The sequence below is a fragment of the Mobula hypostoma genome, chromosome 23 (assembly GCF_963921235.1).
Source record: "Mobula hypostoma chromosome 23, sMobHyp1.1, whole genome shotgun sequence".
Classification (NCBI taxonomy): domain Eukaryota; kingdom Metazoa; phylum Chordata; class Chondrichthyes; order Myliobatiformes; family Myliobatidae; genus Mobula; species Mobula hypostoma.
The window spans coordinates 2,525,347-2,542,021 of record NC_086119.1 but is presented as its reverse complement, the minus strand read 5'-3'; the positions used below and the strand labels follow the sequence as shown (position 1 = coordinate 2,542,021).

General features: G+C 52.5%; 1 protein-coding gene across 2 annotated transcripts in view; it reads right to left on the bottom strand.

The window, feature by feature from the left end:
* The window catches only part of wdr81 (WD repeat domain 81), a 96,165-nt gene that overhangs the window by 66,566 nt on the left and 12,924 nt on the right, over window positions 1-16,675 (bottom strand). The gene's annotated exons all lie outside the window — the stretch shown is intronic.

Here is a 16,675-nt window from a genome sequence, read left to right as displayed (position 1 = left end):
TTCACAGAGTGAAACTCCCTCCACACCTTCCCATCACAGAGTGAAACTCCCTCCACATCGTCTCTCCACCGAGTGAAACTCCCTCCACACCGTACCATCACAGAGTGAAACTCCCTCCACAATGTCCCATCGCAGAGTGAAACTCCCTCCACATTGTCCCTTCAGAGTGAAACTCCCTCCACACCGTCACTTCACAGAGTGAAACTCCCTCCACATTGTCTCTCGACAGAGTGAAACTCCCTCCACACCGTCCCTTCACAGAGTCGAACTCTCTCCACACCGTACCTTCAGAGTGAAACTCCCTCCACATTGTCTCTCCACAGAGTGAAACTCCCTCCACACCGTCCCTTCACAGAGTGAAACTCCCTCCACACCGTCCCTTCACAGAGTGAAACTCCCCCCGCATCGTCCCATCACAGAGTGAAACTCCCTCCACATCATCTCTCCACAGAGTGAAATTCCCTCCACACCGTCCCTTCACAGAGTGAAAATCACTCCACATCATCCCATCACAGATTGAAACTCTCTCCACACTGTACCTTCACACAATGAAACTCCCTCCATATCGTCTCTCCACAGAGTGAAACTCCCTCCACACCTTCCCATCGCAGAGTGAAACTCCCTCCACATCGTCTCTCCACAGAGTGAAACTCCTTCCACACCGTCCCTTCAGAGTGAAACTCCCTCCACATTGTCTCTCCAGAGTGAAACTCCCTCCACACCATCCCTTCACAGAGTGAAACTCCCTACACACCGTCCCTTCAGAGTGAAACTCCCTACACACCGTCCCATCACAGATTGAAACTCCCTCCACATCATCTCTCCAGAGTGAAACTCACTCCACACCATCCCATCACAGATTGAAACTCTCCCCACACTGTCCCTTCACACAATGAAACTCCCTCCATATCGTCTCTCCAGAGTGAAACTCCCTCCACACCGTCCCATCACAGAGTGAAACTCCCTCCATATCGTCTCTCCACAGAGTGAAACTCCCTCCACACCGTCCCTTCACAGAGTGTAACTCCCTCCACATTGTCTCTCCAGAGTGAAACTCCCTCCACATCGTCTCTTTACAGAGTGAAACTCCCTCCACACCGTCCCTTCAGAGTGAAACTCCCTCCACACCGTCCCATCACAGAGTGAAACTCCCTCCACACCGTCCCTTCACAGAGTGAAACTCCCTCCACATCATCTCTCCGCAGAGTGAAACTCCCTCCACATCGTCCCTTCACAGAGTGAAACTCCCTCCAGACCGTCCCATCAGAGTGAAACTCCCTCCAGACCATCCCATCAGAGTGAAACTCCCTCCACATCGTCTCTTTCCAGAGTGAAACTCCCTCCACATCGTCTCTTTCCAGAGTGAAACTCCCTCCACACCACCCCTTCACAGAGTGAAACTCCCTCCACACCACCCCTTCACAGAGTGAAACTCCCTCCACATTGTCTCTCCACAGAGTGAAACTCCCTCCACACCGTCCCTTCACAGAGTGAAACTCTCTACACACCGTCCCTTCACAGAGTGAAACTCCCTCCACATTGTCTCTCCAGAGTGAAACTCCCTCCACACCATCCAATCACAGAGTGAAACTCCCTCTATATCGTCTCTCCACAGAGTGAAACTCTCGCCACACCGTCCCTTCGCAGAGTGGAACTCCCTGCACATCATCTCTCCACAGAGTGAAATTCCCTCCACACCGTCCATTCACAGAGTGAAACTCCCTCCACATTGTCTCTCCAGTGAACTCCCTCCACACCGTCCCTTCACAGAGTGAAACTCCCTCCACACCGTCCTATCGCAGAGTGAAACTCCCTCCACATCATCTCTCCACAGCGTGAAATTCCCTCCACATCGTCTCTCCGCAGAGTGAAACTCCCTCCACACCGTCCCTTCACAGAGTGAAACTCACTCCACACAATCCCATCACAGATTGAAACTCTCTCCACACTGACCCTTCACACAATGAAACTCCCTCCATATCGTCTCTCCACAGAGTGAAACTCCCTCCACAACGTCCCTTCACAGAGTGAAACTCCCTCCACATTGTCTCTCCACAGAGTGAAACTCCCTCCACACCGTCTCTTCACAGAGTAAAACTCCCTCCACATCATCTCTCCACAGAGTGAAATTCCCTCCACATCGTCCCTTCACAGAGTGAAACTCCCTCCACACTATCTCATCACAGAGTGAAACTCCCTCCATATCGTCTCTCCACAGAGTGAAACTCCCTCCACACCGTCCCTTCACAGAGTGAAACTCCCTGCACATCATCTCTCCACAGAGTGAAATTCCCTCCACACCGTCCTTTCACAGAGTGAAACTCCCGCCACATTGTCTCTCCAGTGAACTCCCTCCACACCGTCCCTTCACAGAGTGAAACTCCCTCCACACCGTCCTATCACAGAGTGAAACTCCCTCCACAAGATCTCTCCACAGAGTGAAACTCCCTCCACACCATACCTTCACAGAGTGAAACTCCCTCCACATTGTCTCTCCACAGAGTGAAACTCCCTCCACATCGTCCCATCACAGAGTGAAACTCCCTCCACATCGTCTCTCTACAGTGAAACTCCCTCCACACGATCCCATCACAGAGTGAAACTCCCTCCATACCGTCCCATCACAGAGTGAAACTCCCTCCACACGGTCCCTTCACAGAGTGAAACTCCCTCCACACAGTCCATTCACAGAGTGAAACTCCCCCCGCATCGTCCCATCACAGAGTGAAACTCCCTCCACATCATCTCTCCACAGAGTGAAATTCCCTCCACACCGTCCCTTCACAGAGTGAAAATCACTCCACACCATCCCATCACAGATTGAAACTCTCTCCACACTGTCCCTTCACACAATGAAACTCCCTCCACATTGTCTCTCCAGAGTGAAACTCCCTCCACACCATCCCTTCACAGAGTGAAATTCCCTCCACACCGTCCCATCACAGAGTGAAACTTCCTCCACATTGTCTCTCCAGAGTGAAACTCCCTCCACACCATCCAATCACAGAGTGAAACTCCCTCTATATCGTCTCTCCACAGAGTGAAACTCCCTCCACACCGTCCCTTCACAGAGTGGAACTCCCTGCACATCATCTCTCCACAGAGTGAAATTCCCTCCACACCGTCCTTTCACAGAGTGAAACTCCCTCCACATTGTCTCTCCAGGGAACTCCCTCCACACCGTCCCTTCACAGAGTGAAACTAACTCCACACCGTCCTATCGCAGAGTGAAACTTCCTCCACAACATCTCTCCACAGAGTGAAACTCCCTCCACACCGTACCTTCACAGAGTGAAACTCCCTCCACATTGTCTCTCCACAGAGTGAAACTCACTGCACATCGTCCCATCACAGAGTGAAACTCCCTCCACACCGTCCGAGTGAAACTCCCTCCACATCGTCTCTCCACAGAGTGAAACTCCCTCCACATCGTCCCTCCACAGAGTGAAACTCCCTCCACATCGTCTCTCTACAGTGAAACTCCCTCCACACGATCCCATCACAGAGTGAAACTCCCTCCACACCGTCCCTTCACAGAGTGAAACTCCCTCCACACCGTCGCTTCACAGAGTGAAACTCCCTCCACATCATCCCATCACAGAGTGAAACTCCCTCCGCACCGTCCCATTACAGAGTGAACCTCCCTCCACACCGTCCCATCGCAGAGTGAAACTCCCTCCACATTGTTCCTTCACAGAGTGAAACTCCCTCCACACCGTCCCTTCATGGAGTGAAACTCCCTCCACATTGTCTCTCCACAGAGTGAAACTCCCTCCACAGCATCCCTTCAGAGTGAAACTCCCTCCACACCGTCCCTTCACAGAGTGAAACTCCCCCCGCATCGTTCCATCACAGAGTGAAACTCCCTCCACATCATCTCTCCACAGAGTGAAATTCCCTCCACACCGTCCCTTCACAGAGTTAAATTAACTCCACACTGTCCCTTAACACAATGAAACTCCCTCCATATCGTCTCTCCAGAGTGAAACTCCCTCCACACCGTCCCTTCAGTGTGAAACTCCCTCCACATTGTCTCTCCAGAGTGAAACTCCCTCCACACCATCCCTTCACAGAGTAAAACTCCCTCCACACCGTCCCATCACATAGTGAAACTCCACACCATCCCATCTCAGAGTGAAACTCCCTCCACACCTTCCCATCAGAGTGAAACTCCCTCCACACCGTCCCTTCACAGTGAAACTCCCTCCACATCATCCCATCACAGAGTGAAACTCCCTCCGCACCATCCCATTGCAGAGTGAACCTCCCTCCACACCGTCACATCGCAGAGTGAAACTCCCTCCACATTGTTCCTTCACAGAGTGAAACTCCCTCCACACCGTCCCTTCACGGAGTGAAACTCCCTCCACATTGTCTCTCCACAGAGTGAAACTCCCTCCACACCGTCCCTTCACAGAGTGAAACTCTCTCCACACCGTCCCTTCACAGAGTGAAACTCCCTCCACATTGTCTCTCCAGAGTGAAACTCCCTCCACACCGTTCCTTCACAGAGTGAAACTCCCACCACATCCTCTCTCCACAGAGTGAAACTCGCTCCACACCATCCCATCACAGAGTGAAACTCCCTCCACACCATCTCATCACAGAGTGAAACTCCCTCCACACCATCTCATCACAGAGTGAAAGCCCTCCACACCATCTCATCACAGAGTGAAACTCCCTCCACACCATCCCTTCACAGAGTGAAACTCCCTCCACACGGTCCCATCACAGAGTGAAACTCCCTCCACACCGTCCCTTCACAGAGTGAAACTCCCTCCACACCATCCCATCACAGAGTGAAACTCCCTCCACACCGTCCCATCACAGAGTGAAACTCCCTCCACAACGTCCCTTCACAGAGTGAAACTCCCTCCACACCTTCCCATCACAGAGTGAAACTCCCTCCACATCGTCTCTCCACCGAGTGAAACTCCCTCCACACCGTCCCTTCAGAGTGAAACTCCCTCCACATTGTCTCTCCAGAGAGAAACTCCCTCCACACCATCCCTTCACAGAGTGAAACTCCCTCCACACCGTCCCATCAGAGTGAAACTCCCTCCACACCGTCCCTTCACAGAGTGAAACTCCCTCCACATCATCCGATCACACAGTGAAACTCCCTCCACACCGTCCCATCGCAGAGTGAACCTCCCTCCACACCGTCCCATCGCAGAGTGAAACTCCCTCCACATTGTTCCTTCACAGAGTGAAACTCCCTCCACACCGTCCCTTCACGGAGTGAAACTCCCTCCACATTGTCTCTCCACAGAGTGAAACTCCCTCCACACCGTCCCTTCACAGAGTGAAACTCCCTCCACACCGTCCCTTCACAGAGTGAAACTCCCCCCGCATCGTCCCATCACAGAGTGAAACTCCCTCCACACCATCCCATCACAGAGTGAAACTCCCTCCACACCGTCCCGTCACAGAGTGAAACTCCCTCCACACCGTCCCTTCACAGAGTGAAACTCCCTCCACACGGTCCCATCACAGAGTAAAACTCCCTCCACACCGTCCCATCACAGAGTGAAACTCCCTCCACACCGTCCCATCACAGAGTGAAACTCCCTCCACACCGTCCCTTCACAGAGTGAAACTCCCTCCACACCTTCCCATCACAGAGTGAAACTCCCTCCACATTGTCTCTCCACAGAGTGAAACTCCCTCCACACCGTCCCTTCACAGAGTGAAACTCTCTCCACACCGTCCCTTCAGAGTGAAACTCCCTCCACATTGTCTCTCCAGAGTGAAACTCCCTCCACACCGTTCCTTCACAGAGTGAAACTCCCTCCACACCGTCCCTTCACAGAGTGAAACTCCCTCCACACCGTCCCTTCACAGAGTGAAACTCCCTCCGCATCATACCTTCACAGAGTGAAACTCCCTCCACATCGTCCCATCAGAGTGAAAATCCCTCCACATCATCACTCCAGAGTGAAATTCACTCCACACCATTCCTTAACAGAGTGAAAATCACTCCACACCATCCCATCACAGATTGAAACTCCCTCCACATTGTCCCTTCACAGAGTGAAACTCCCTCCACACGGTCCCATCACAGAGTGAAACTCCCACCACACCGTCCCTTCACAGAGTGAAACTCCCTCCACACCGTCCCATCACAGAGTGAAACTCCCTCCATATCGTCTCTTTACAGAGTGACACTCCCTCCACACCGTCCAATCACAGAGTGAAACTCCCTCCACACCGTACCATCACAGAGTGAAACTCCCTCCACACCGTCCCATCGCAGAGTGAAACTCCCTCCACATTGTCCCTTCAGAGTGAAACTCCCTCCACACCGTCACTTCACAGAGTGAAACTCCCTCCACATTGTCTCTCCACAGAGTGAAACTCCCTCCACACCGTCCCTTCACAGAGTCGAACTCTCTCCACACCGTACCTTCAGAGTGAAACTCCCTCCACATTGTCTCTCCACAGAGTGAAACTCCCTCCACACCGTCCCTTCACAGAGTGAAACTCCCTCCACACCGTCCCTTCACAGAGTGAAACTCCCCCCGCATCGTCCCATCACAGAGTGAAACTCCCTCCACATCATCTCTCCACAGAGTGAAATTCCCTCCACACCGTCCCTTCACAGAGTGAAAATCACTCCACACCATCCCATCACAGATTGAAACTCTCTCCACACTGTACCTTCACACAATGAAACTCCCTCCATATCGTCTCTCCACAGAGTGAAACTCCCTCCACACCTTCCCATCGCAGAGTGAAACTCCCTCCACATCGTCTCTCCACAGAGTGAAACTCCTTCCACACCGTCCCTTCAGAGTGAAACTCCATCCACATTGTCTCTCCAGAGTGAAACTCCCTCCACACCATCCCTTCACAGAGTGAAACTCCCTCCACACCGTCCCTTCACAGAGTGAAACTCCCTCCACACCGTCCCATCACAGAGTGAAACTCCCTCCACATCATCTCTCCAGAGTGAAACTCACTCCACACCATCCCATCACAGATTGAAACTCTCCCCACACTGTCCCTTCACACAATGAAACTCCCTCCATATCGTCTCTCCAGAGTGAAACTCCCTCCACACCGTCCCATCACAGAGTGAAACTCCCTCCATATCGTCTCTCCACAGAGTGAAACTCCCTCCACACCGTCCCTTCACAGAGTGTAACTCCCTCCACATTGTCTCTCCAGAGTGAAACTCCCTCCACATCGTCTCTTTACAGAGTGAAACTCCCTCCACATCGTCTCTTTACAGAGTGAAACTCCCTCCAGACCTTCCCATCAGAGTGAAACTCCCTCCAGATCATCCCCTCAGAGTGAAACTCCCTCCACACCGTCCCTTCACAGAGTGAAACTCCCTCCACATTGTCTCTCCAGAGAGAAACTCCCTCCACACCGTTCCTTGACAGAGTAAAACTCCCTCCACACCGTCCCTTCACAGAGTGTAACTCCCTCCACATTGTCTCTCCAGAGTGAAACTCCCTCCACATCGTCTCTTTACAGAGTGAAACTCCCTCCACACCGTCCCTTCAGAGTAAAACTCCCTCCACACCGTCCCTTCACAGAGTGAAACTCCCTCCACACCGTCCCTTCACAGAGTGAAACTCCCTCCACATCATCTCTCCGCAGAGTGAAACTCCCTCCACATCCTCCCTTCACAGAGTGAAACTCCCTCCAGACCGTCCCATCAGAGTGAAACTCCCTCCAAACCATCCCATCAGAGTGAAACTCCCTCCAGACCGTCCCATCAGAGTGAAACTCCCTCCACATTGTCTCTTTCCAGAGTGAAACTCCCTCCACATCGTCTCTTTCCAGAGTGAAACTCCCTCCACACCGTCCCATCACAGAGTGAAACTCCCTCCACACCGTTCCTTCACAGAGTGAAACTCCCTCCACACCGTCCCTTCACAGAGTGAAACTCCCTCCACACCGTCCCTTCACAGAGTGAAACTCCCTCCGCATCATACCTTCACAGAGTGAAACTCCCTCCGCATCGTCCCATCAGAGTGAAAATCCCTCCACATCATCACTCCAGGGTGAAATTCACTCCACACCATTCCTTAACAGAGTGAACATCACTCCACACCATCCCATCACAGATTGAAACTCCCTCCACATTGTCCCTTCACAGAGTGAAACTCCCTCCACACGGTCCCATCACAGAGTGAAACTCCCACCACACCGTCCCTTCACAGAGTGAAACTCCCTCCACACCGTCCCATCACAGAGTGAAACTCCCTCCATATCGTCTCTTTACAGAGTGACACTCCCTCCACACCGTCCAATCACAGAGTGAAACTCCCTCCACACCGTACCATCACAGAGTGAAACTCCCTCCACACCGTCCCATCGCAGAGTGAAACTCCCTCCACATTGTCCCTTCAGAGTGAAACTCCCTCCACACCGTCACTTCACAGAGTGAAACTCCCTCCACATTGTCTCTCCACAGAGTGAAACTCCCTCCACACCGTCCCTTCACAGAGTCGAACTCTCTCCACACCGTACCTTCAGAGTGAAACTCCCTCCACATTGTCTCTCCACAGAGTGAAACTCCCTCCACACCGTCCCTTCACAGAGTGAAACTCCCTCCACACCGTCCCTTCACAGAGTGAAACTCCCCCCGCATCGTCCCATCACAGAGTGAAACTCCCTCCACATCATCTCTCCACAGAGTGAAATTCCCTCCACACCGTCCCTTCACAGAGTGAAAATCACTCCACACCATCCCATCACAGATTGAAACTCTCTCCACACTGTACCTTCACACAATGAAACTCCCTCCATATCGTCTCTCCACAGAGTGAAACTCCCTCCACACCTTCCCATCGCAGAGTGAAACTCCCTCCACATCGTCTCTCCACAGAGTGAAACTCCTTCCACACCGTCCCTTCAGAGTGAAACTCCATCCACATTGTCTCTCCAGAGTGAAACTCCCTCCACACCATCCCTTCACAGAGTGAAACTCCCTCCACACCGTCCCTTCACAGAGTGAAACTCCCTCCACACCGTCCCATCACAGAGTGAAACTCCCTCCACATCATCTCTCCAGAGTGAAACTCACTCCACACCATCCCATCACAGATTGAAACTCTCCCCACACTGTCCCTTCACACAATGAAACTCCCTCCATATCGTCTCTCCAGAGTGAAACTCCCTCCACACCGTCCCATCACAGAGTGAAACTCCCTCCATATCGTCTCTCCACAGAGTGAAACTCCCTCCACACCGTCCCTTCACAGAGTGTAACTCCCTCCACATTGTCTCTCCAGAGTGAAACTCCCTCCACATCGTCTCTTTACAGAGTGAAACTCCCTCCACATCGTCTCTTTACAGAGTGAAACTCCCTCCAGACCTTCCCATCAGAGTGAAACTCCCTCCAGATCATCCCATCAGAGTGAAACTCCCTCCACACCGTCCCTTCACAGAGTGAAACTCCCTCCACATTGTCTCTCCAGAGAGAAACTCCCTCCACACCGTTCCTTGACAGAGTAAAACTCCCTCCACACCGTCCCTTCACAGAGTGTAACTCCCTCCACATTGTCTCTCCAGAGTGAAACTCCCTCCACATCGTCTCTTTACAGAGTGAAACTCCCTCCACACCGTCCCTTCAGAGTAAAACTCCCTCCACACCGTCCCTTCACAGAGTGAAACTCCCTCCACACCGTCCCTTCACAGAGTGAAACTCCCTCCACATCATCTCTCCGCAGAGTGAAACTCCCTCCACATCCTCCCTTCACAGAGTGAAACTCCCTCCAGACCGTCCCATCAGAGTGAAACTCCCTCCAAACCGTCCCATCAGAGTGAAACTCCCTCCAGACCGTCCCATCAGAGTGAAACTCCCTCCACATTGTCTCTTTCCAGAGTGAAACTCCCTCCACATCGTCTCTTTCCAGAGTGAAACTCCCTCCACACCGTCCCATCACAGAGTGAAACTCCCTCCACACCGTTCCTTCACAGAGTGAAACTCCCTCCACACCGTCCCTTCACAGAGTGAAACTCCCTCCACACCGTCCCTTCACAGAGTGAAACTCCCTCCGCATCATACCTTCACAGAGTGAAACTCCCTCCGCATCGTCCCATCAGAGTGAAAATCCCTCCACATCATCACTCCAGAGTGAAATTCACTCCACACCATTCCTTAACAGAGTGAAAATCACTCCACACCATCCCATCACAGATTGAAACTCCCTCCACATTGTCCCTTCACAGAGTGAAACTCCCTCCACACGGTCCCATCACAGAGTGAAACTCCCACCACACCGTCCCTTCACAGAGTGAAACTCCCTCCACACCGTCCCATCACAGAGTGTAACTCCCTCCACATTGTCTCTCCAGAGTGAAACTCCCTCCACATCGTCTCTTTACAGAGTGAAACTCCCTCCACACCGTCCCTTCAGAGTTAAACTCCCTCCACACCGTCCCTTCACAGAGTGAAACTCCCTCCACACCGTCCCTTCACAGAGTGAAACTCCCTCCACATCATCTCTCCGCAGAGTGAAACTCCCTCCACATCCTCCCTTCACAGAGTGAAACTCCCTCCAGACCGTCCCATCAGAGTGAAACTCCCTCCAATCCGTCCCATCAGAGTGAAACTCCCTCCAGACCGTCCCATCAGAGTGAAACTCCCTCCACATTGTCTCTTTCCAGAGTGAAACTCCCTCCACATCGTCTCTTTCCAGAGTGAAACTCCCTCCACACCGTCCCATCACAGAGTGAAACTCCCTCCACACCGTTCCTTCACAGAGTGAAACTCCCTCCACACCGTCCCTTCACAGAGTGAAACTCCCTCCACACCGTCCCTTCACAGAGTGAAACTCCCTCCGCATCATACCTTCACAGAGTGAAACTCCCTCCGCATCGTCCCATCAGAGTGAAAATCCCTCCACATCATCACTCCAGAGTGAAATTCACTCCACACCATTCCTTAACAGAGTGAAAATCACTCCACACCATCCCATCACAGATTGAAACTCCCTCCACATTGTCCCTTCACAGAGTGAAACTCCCTCCACACGGTCCCATCACAGAGTGAAACTCCCACCACACCGTCCCTTCACAGAGTGAAACTCCCTCCACACCGTCCCATCACAGAGTGAAACTCCCTCCATATCGTCTCTTTACAGAGTGACACTCCCTCCACACCGTCCAATCACAGAGTGAAACTCCCTCCACACCGTACCATCACAGAGTGAAACTCCCTCCACACCGTCCCATCGCAGAGTGAAACTCCCTCCACATTGTCCCTTCAGAGTGAAACTCCCTCCACACCGTCACTTCACAGAGTGAAACTCCCTCCACATTGTCTCTCCACAGAGTGAAACTCCCTCCACACCGTCCCTTCACAGAGTCGAACTCTCTCCACACCGTACCTTCAGAGTGAAACTCCCTCCACATTGTCTCTCCACAGAGTGAAACTCCCTCCACACCGTCCCTTCACAGAGTGAAACTCCCTCCACACCGTCCCTTCACAGAGTGAAACTCCCCCCGCATCGTCCCATCACAGAGTGAAACTCCCTCCACATCATCTCTCCACAGAGTGAAATTCCCTCCACACCGTCCCTTCACAGAGTGAAAATCACTCCACACCATCCCATCACAGATTGAAACTCTCTCCACACTGTACCTTCACACAATGAAACTCCCTCCATATCGTCTCTCCACAGAGTGAAACTCCCTCCACACCTTCCCATCGCAGAGTGAAACTCCCTCCACATCGTCTCTCCACAGAGTGAAACTCCTTCCACACCGTCCCTTCAGAGTGAAACTCCATCCACATTGTCTCTCCAGAGTGAAACTCCCTCCACACCATCCCTTCACAGAGTGAAACTCCCTCCACACCGTCCCTTCACAGAGTGAAACTCCCTCCACACCGTCCCATCACAGAGTGAAACTCCCTCCACATCATCTCTCCAGAGTGAAACTCACTCCACACCATCCCATCACAGATTGAAACTCTCCCCACACTGTCCCTTCACACAATGAAACTCCCTCCATATCGTCTCTCCAGAGTGAAACTCCCTCCACACCGTCCCATCACAGAGTGAAACTCCCTCCATATCGTCTCTCCACAGAGTGAAACTCCCTCCACACCGTCCCTTCACAGAGTGTAACTCCCTCCACATTGTCTCTCCAGAGTGAAACTCCCTCCACATCGTCTCTTTACAGAGTGAAACTCCCTCCACATCGTCTCTTTACAGAGTGAAACTCCCTCCAGACCTTCCCATCAGAGTGAAACTCCCTCCAGATCATCCCATCAGAGTGAAACTCCCTCCACACCGTCCCTTCACAGAGTGAAACTCCCTCCACATTGTCTCTCCAGAGAGAAACTCCCTCCACACCGTTCCTTGACAGAGTAAAACTCCCTCCACACCGTCCCTTCACAGAGTGTAACTCCCTCCACATTGTCTCTCCAGAGTGAAACTCCCTCCACATCGTCTCTTTACAGAGTGAAACTCCCTCCACACCGTCCCTTCAGAGTAAAACTCCCTCCACACCGTCCCTTCACAGAGTGAAACTCCCTCCACACCGTCCCTTCACAGAGTGAAACTCCCTCCACATCATCTCTCCGCAGAGTGAAACTCCCTCCACATCCTCCCTTCACAGAGTGAAACTCCCTCCAGACCGTCCCATCAGAGTGAAACTCCCTCCAAACCGTCCCATCAGAGTGAAACTCCCTCCAGACCGTCCCATCAGAGTGAAACTCCCTCCACATTGTCTCTTTCCAGAGTGAAACTCCCTCCACATCGTCTCTTTCCAGAGTGAAACTCCCTCCACACCGTCCCATCACAGAGTGAAACTCCCTCCACACCGTTCCTTCACAGAGTGAAACTCCCTCCACACCGTCCCTTCACAGAGTGAAACTCCCTCCACACCGTCCCTTCACAGAGTGAAACTCCCTCCGCATCATACCTTCACAGAGTGAAACTCCCTCCGCATCGTCCCATCAGAGTGAAAATCCCTCCACATCATCACTCCAGAGTGAAATTCACTCCACACCATTCCTTAACAGAGTGAAAATCACTCCACACCATCCCATCACAGATTGAAACTCCCTCCACATTGTCCCTTCACAGAGTGAAACTCCCTCCACACGGTCCCATCACAGAGTGAAACTCCCACCACACCGTCCCTTCACAGAGTGAAACTCCCTCCACACCGTCCCATCACAGAGTGAAACTCCCTCCATATCGTCTCTTTACAGAGTGACACTCCCTCCACACCGTCCAATCACAGAGTGAAACTCCCTCCACACCGTACCATCACAGAGTGAAACTCCCTCCACACCGTCCCATCGCAGAGTGAAACTCCCTCCACATTGTCCCTTCAGAGTGAAACTCCCTCCACACCGTCACTTCACAGAGTGAAACTCCCTCCACATTGTCTCTCCACAGAGTGAAACTCCCTCCACACCGTCCCTTCACAGAGTCGAACTCTCTCCACACCGTACCTTCAGAGTGAAACTCCCTCCACATTGTCTCTCCACAGAGTGAAACTCCCTCCACACCGTCCCTTCACAGAGTGAAACTCCCTCCACACCGTCCCTTCACAGAGTGAAACTCCCCCCGCATCGTCCCATCACAGAGTGAAACTCCCTCCACATCATCTCTCCACAGAGTGAAATTCCCTCCACACCGTCCCTTCACAGAGTGAAAATCACTCCACACCATCCCATCACAGATTGAAACTCTCTCCACACTGTACCTTCACACAATGAAACTCCCTCCATATCGTCTCTCCACAGAGTGAAACTCCCTCCACACCTTCCCATCGCAGAGTGAAACTCCCTCCACATCGTCTCTCCACAGAGTGAAACTCCTTCCACACCGTCCCTTCAGAGTGAAACTCCATCCACATTGTCTCTCCAGAGTGAAACTCCCTCCACACCATCCCTTCACAGAGTGAAACTCCCTCCACACCGTCCCTTCACAGAGTGAAACTCCCTCCACACCGTCCCATCACAGAGTGAAACTCCCTCCACATCATCTCTCCAGAGTGAAACTCACTCCACACCATCCCATCACAGATTGAAACTCTCCCCACACTGTCCCTTCACACAATGAAACTCCCTCCATATCGTCTCTCCAGAGTGAAACTCCCTCCACACCGTCCCATCACAGAGTGAAACTCCCTCCATATCGTCTCTCCACAGAGTGAAACTCCCTCCACACCGTCCCTTCACAGAGTGTAACTCCCTCCACATTGTCTCTCCAGAGTGAAACTCCCTCCACATCGTCTCTTTACAGAGTGAAACTCCCTCCACATCGTCTCTTTACAGAGTGAAACTCCCTCCAGACCTTCCCATCAGAGTGAAACTCCCTCCAGATCATCCCATCAGAGTGAAACTCCCTCCACACCGTCCCTTCACAGAGTGAAACTCCCTCCACATTGTCTCTCCAGAGAGAAACTCCCTCCACACCGTTCCTTGACAGAGTAAAACTCCCTCCACACCGTCCCTTCACAGAGTGTAACTCCCTCCACATTGTCTCTCCAGAGTGAAACTCCCTCCACATCGTCTCTTTACAGAGTGAAACTCCCTCCACACCGTCCCTTCAGAGTAAAACTCCCTCCACACCGTCCCTTCACAGAGTGAAACTCCCTCCACACCGTCCCTTCACAGAGTGAAACTCCCTCCACATCATCTCTCCGCAGAGTGAAACTCCCTCCACATCCTCCCTTCACAGAGTGAAACTCCCTCCAGACCGTCCCATCAGAGTGAAACTCCCTCCAAACCGTCCCATCAGAGTGAAACTCCCTCCAGACCGTCCCATCAGAGTGAAACTCCCTCCACATTGTCTCTTTCCAGAGTGAAACTCCCTCCACATCGTCTCTTTCCAGAGTGAAACTCCCTCCACACCGTCCCATCACAGAGTGAAACTCCCTCCACACCGTACCATCAGAGTGAAACTCCCTCCACACCGTCCCATCGCAGAGTGAAACTCGCTCCACACTGTCCCTTCACAGAGTGAAACTCCCTCCACATCATCCCATCACAGAGTGAAACTCCCTCCACACCGTCCCTTCACAGAGTGAAACTCCCTCCACACCGTCCCATCACAGAGTGAAACTCCCTCCACACCGTCTCTCCACAGAGTGAAACTCCCTCCACACCGTCCCTTCAGAGAGTGAAACTCCCTCCACATTGTCTCTCCACAAACTCCCTCCACACCGTCCCTTCACAGAGTGAAACTCCCTCCACACCGTCCCATCAGAGTGAAACGCCCTCCACATCATCTCTCCACAGAGTGAAACTCCCTCCACACCATCCCTTCACAGAGTGAAACTCCCTCCACACTGTCCCTTCACAGAGTGAAACTCCCTCCACACTGTCCCTTCACAGAGTGAAACTCCCTCTACACCGTCCCTTCAGAGTGAAACTCCCTCCACATCGTCCCATCAGAGTGAAACTCCCTCCACATCATCTCTCCACCGAGTGAAACGCCCTCCACACCGTCCCTTCAGAGTGAAACTCCCTCCACATTGTCTCTCCACCGAGTGAAACTCCCTCCACACCGTCCCTTCAGAGTGAAACTCCCTCCACATTGTCTCTCCAGAGAGAAACTCCCTCCACACCATCCCTTCACAGAGTGAAACTCCCTCCACACCGTCCCATCGCAGAGTGAAACTCCCTCCACATTGTCTCTCCACAGAGTGAAACTCCCTCCACACCGTCCCTTCACAGAGTGAAACTCTCTCCACACCGTCCCTTCACAGAGTGAAACTCCCTCCACATTGTCTCTCCAGAGAGAAACTCCCTCCACACCGTTCCTTGACAGAGTAAAACTCCCTCCACACCGTCCCTTCACAGAGTGTAACTCCCTCCACATTGTCTCTCCAGAGTGAAACTCCCTCCACATCATCTCTTTACAGAGTGAAACTCCCTCCACACCGTCCCTTCAGAGTGAAACTCCCTCCACACCGTCCCTTCACAGAGTGAAACTCCCTCCACACCGTCCCTTCACAGAGTGAAACTCCCTCCACATCATCTCTCCGCAGAGTGAAACTCCCTCCACATCGTCCCTTCACAGAGTGAAACTCCCTCCAGACCGTCCCATCAGAGTGAAACTCCCTCCAGACCTTCCCATCAGAGTGAAACTCCCTCCAGACCGTCCCATCAGAGTGAAACTCCCTCCACATTGTCTCTTTCCAGAGTGAAACTCCCTCCACATCGTCTCTTTCCAGATTGAAACTCCCTCCACACCGTCCCATCACAGAGTGAAACTCCCTCCACACCGTACCATCACAGAGTAAAACTCCCTCCACACCGTCCCATCGCAGAGTGAAACTCGCTCCACACTGTCCCTTCACAGAGTGAAACTCCCTCCACATCATCCCATCACAGAGTGAAACTCCCTCCACACCGTCCCTTCACAGAGTGAAACTCCCTCCACACCGTCCCATCACAGAGTGAAACTCCCTCCACACCGTCTCTCCACAGAGTGAAACTCCCTCCACACCGTCCCTTCAGAGAGTGAAACTCCCTCCACATTGTCTCTCCACAAACTCCCTCCACACCGTCCCTTCACAGAGTGAAACTCCCTCCACACCGTCCCATCAGAGTGAAACGCCCTCCACATCATCTCTCCACAGAGTGAAACTCCCTCCACACCATCCCTTCACAGAGTGAAACTCCCTCCACACTGTCCCTTCACAGAGTGAAACTCCCTCCACACTGTCCCTACACAGAGTGAAACTCCCT